Source organism: Malurus melanocephalus, unplaced genomic scaffold (assembly GCF_030028575.1).
Source record: "Malurus melanocephalus ecotype Western Australia unplaced genomic scaffold, MMel_1.1 scaffold_531, whole genome shotgun sequence".
Classification (NCBI taxonomy): domain Eukaryota; kingdom Metazoa; phylum Chordata; class Aves; order Passeriformes; family Maluridae; genus Malurus; species Malurus melanocephalus.
In genome coordinates, this window is record NW_026623763.1 from 321,279 (window position 1) to 325,130 (window position 3,852).

Here is a 3,852-nt window from a genome sequence, read left to right on the forward strand (position 1 = left end):
TCTTTTCAGGAGAAGATTTCAGCCAGAAAACAAATGGATACCTAAGGATGAAAGGTGATTATGATCTTGAAGATTAAATGAAGAATTGTTTCAGAACACAATTCCCCTTTCTCTAATGAAATGACAAAGTTATTTCCACTTTGGAAAGTGCTTTTGATGAGGCTCTGCRTTTGAGGGCAATGTCTGTGTGTAAAGGGCAAGCGTTACGGAATAAGAGTTGGTTCAGAAAATTACAGACCAAATGAGGAAAAACAAATGAGTAGTTTTAAATGGCTCCATAGAACAGTAAATAACAAGGAATCAGAAAAACAAATATTWTTTTCATTTAAATGCTAATATCACCTTTGCCTTCTAGAAATAAAGAAAATTAATAGGAACAACACAAATGAGCTTAGATCAAGCTCAACAGCCGGTGGCAGGRTAGTCACCACTTTGTAACCAAATGGGACATTTCACAGCTATGCAATCTCATAGCTTTCTGTGCTGAACAAAACAACAACTAAACAGCATTCCACAGGTGTTCCTCTTACCACTTTTCTCTACTCTATCAACCCTGGGGTAAAGCTGAAACCTCCAGGAGCAAAGAGGGAAAGAACAGCGTTCCTATGAACAAGATGTGTGATTTGGTACGAGTCAAACACACCAAACTCCAAGCGCAGCTGGATGTCCTCTCTCACCCAGTGGCTTCTGCTGTGGGTATTCAGGTGCCTGTTCATCAAAATGATRGTGTGGATGCAAAATAAATCCTTCTTCAGAACAGCTACCATAAAATATGTTGATATGAGATGATAAATTTTGATAATGCTGAAGAAATGTCTCCCAGATCTTTGCACCTGAGTTACTTGGCATCTGCACTCAAACACATTGATGCAGTTAGAGCAATATGCTTTCTGTCCTCTTTTCTGTCTTCCCTGGCTCTCACAAAAATATGAAGATRAAGCCATCTTTCAGATGATTTCTGCTCAGGCGTGAGAGAGAGGAAGCATGTATGAGCTGGGGGTAGCTGTAGGAGAGGGAAACACAGAACGTGAGAGTGAGGGGTTTGTGAATCCCCATATTGCTAAAGAACTGAACTGAGCTAAAATATTTATAAATTATTATGAGTTTTCATCTACTTAATACTGATTCTCTTTTCAAGACTGTATAAATTTTACTGGATATATGCTCTAGAAATGAAGAAAATTACCTATTTTAGGATTTACAGGAATAAACCTTTATCCACAGGTCCTGGCAGAACTAGGTAAACAGACTCCTTGCTCAGATGTGAAACATGCTATCTCACAATACATCAACTGCAGTAACACTTGGCTTCTCACTTCCAGGGTCTGAGCCCATTCACAGRCACACAGAAGCAAAAGCAGGGATCCTGTGCTCTCTGCTGGCACAAGGCAGGTGAGAGGGAAAAGACTGGAAAGAAACTGAAAAGGACTGCAAAAGAGGAAAAGGTCACTTTTACCACACCATCCTTTTATTTTTCTTTTTTCCCCACCTTAATTGTTTGGGTCTGTTCTCTGCAAACATGAAAATCAGGTTACATAAGCCTTTCTTCTGACCTGATATGGGAGATCTTGGTGTATTTCATTACAAAATACGATTCTGTGGCACAAAACACTCTTCCTGTTGTCAGAAAGAGCTTTAAACAACACAGAAGCACACACACAAGAATATTTGAATGCTCTCATACAGTAYATTTGATTAAAAAAATTAAGTAACCAAGAAAACCTATTAATTCCAAGCATTCAAATCTTGCTGACAAAAATGTACTGATAGGAAATTAAAACTATGGCCTAAAAAAATATTTAACAGYGACCCCAAATTCACTGTAATGCTGTTTATTGAATCTTATATGTGGTCAGAGGAGCCCTCAAAGTAACAGCATCACATTTCCAGCACATCAGAAATAGAGTCCCAAATTCCTTCTGCATCTTCTGTGATGCCTCGGAGTGCAGCCTGCATGAGAAAGAGCTCATTATGTCCCACATGATCACAGATGCCCAGCAGAGATAACAGTGTAAATCATTTGTTCTCTTTAAAATAATTTATTCATAGGTAGGAATATGAAAATGTGCCCTTTATGGAGTTTATCTGTATCTATAGCAAACACAACTTAAATCAATTCTTCGTCTCCAGGACTGGTAAAGTTTGACTAAGGCATTAGGGATTTTTTATTAACCTCCATTAATTCAGCAGTCCTACCACTTTAATAACAAATAAAAACGGATGGCTAAGAAGTTTCATCTTATTAAAAGGTGTGAGTGAGTACAATTAAACATGCCTTACATATCTCAAGATACATTACACATTCTAATAAAATCCCAGGGTTATAAAGAGGTATGTGAAGTTTATTAGGATGTTGATTAGTGATCACATATAGCACATCATTTCTGTGGTAGGAAGAACACACAATGATTGATCTTAATTTCCCTTGCAGTTCTGATCTTATTTCTGGCAGTTCTATAGAATCCTCAGATATCCCATTGCAATTTAATTTTAATTAGATGAGCAAATAAGATGATGAGAGTACTTTTTTTTTTTTTTTTTTTTTTTTTTTTTTTTTTGCATAGCACTCAATGAATTGCCTACATATTACATTCTACTGTTTGAAAAAGTATTAAAATCTGCATGGGTTACAAATCTCTGCAAAACCCTTGTATTCTGCTCATTTTCAAATCAGGTAACTCTAATTTTCCATTAATCTAACTTATTTTAAGTGAGTGTCTCAACTACTTAGTGTCACTCCTTACCTACTTTTATTTAAAYGAAAAATTCTAGTCCGAAACTTTAGCAGCCTAAAGTTCAGGACCAATCCATATTTAGCACACGAGAAATAAATTAAAATAGTCTAGAATCAGACCGTATAACCTTTTAAAAGTGAGAAAAATGCATAAAAGATCTGGGGAGAAAATACCAGACCACACTATTTAACATAAAACAATGAATTAGGGAGAGGGGAAAAAAAAAAAAAGAGAATATATATCAGATGGTGTGAAGAAAATGGGTACGGTCTGCTGCTAATATAACAATGAAGAAAGCATGCACACAGTGTTTCTCCATTTAAAGCTAAGTCAAGATAAGCCTGCTTTATGTGTCATTTAGAATGAATAGRCTATATTAATATACAGTCCATATTTTAAAATTACCTCTAAAATAAAATGAATAATGCTTTTGCTGCACAAACCAAACTCCTTTATCTGCTCAATAAAACCAGARTACTGAGTCAGTTAAAAAATAAAGCTCCTTAGCACAGATAAAATACTCAATGAAGAAAAATCATCTCCTGTGATGAAATATGGAAAATAAACTGTGTTAGTTGCTTTTGCTCCTTGCTAGAATGACATTTATAAAAGAATAACTTAATTTTGGGAAGAGATTTGTTACATTTCAAAACCTCATGCAAGTTCATCAAGCATGAAGACTCACAAATGTTAGGTGCTAAATATAAAGCAACTCAGCCCCTTCTTCTCCATCAGTTCTCTGCAGGGATCCAGTTTAAGRTGGTTTCTTACCTTGCACTTGCATATGAAGAATTTGAATGGAATAATCAGCTTTGACTGGTCAAAATGGTCTGCTGAGGTGTTCATCCTCTCCAAGGCAGAAGGAACAAAAATCTCAATTACTTTTACAATAAAATCCAACTTTGGTTCACAGAGAATCTAAACTTATCACCCCATATTTTTTCAAAGAAAATATTTCAAACAATATTTGAAACAGTTCCACATTTAAGACAATTTAGGGTTTGGTTTTGGTTTTTTTTTTTCCCTGGTGGCTTTTTAAAATATTTCTTAAAGTACTTTTTCTTTTTGACACTAGAAAAAGGAATGAATGTGCCGCTAACCCAAAGAAGTTAAGGCT

At 35.5% G+C, this 3,852-nt stretch overlaps 1 long non-coding RNA gene across 1 annotated transcript in view; it reads right to left on the reverse strand.

Moving 5' to 3' along the window:
* Nucleotides 1-1,774: 1,774 nt before the first annotated feature.
* Nucleotides 1,775-3,852, reverse strand: part of LOC130582860 (uncharacterized) — a 25,832-nt gene continuing 23,754 nt past the window's right edge. Inside the window, exons 4-5 of the long non-coding RNA XR_008966353.1 lie at nt 3,507-3,584; nt 1,775-1,950 (exon numbers count right to left, since the gene is read on the reverse strand). This is a non-coding gene — a long non-coding RNA (uncharacterized LOC130582860). The remainder of the gene's footprint in view (nt 1,951-3,506; nt 3,585-3,852) is intronic.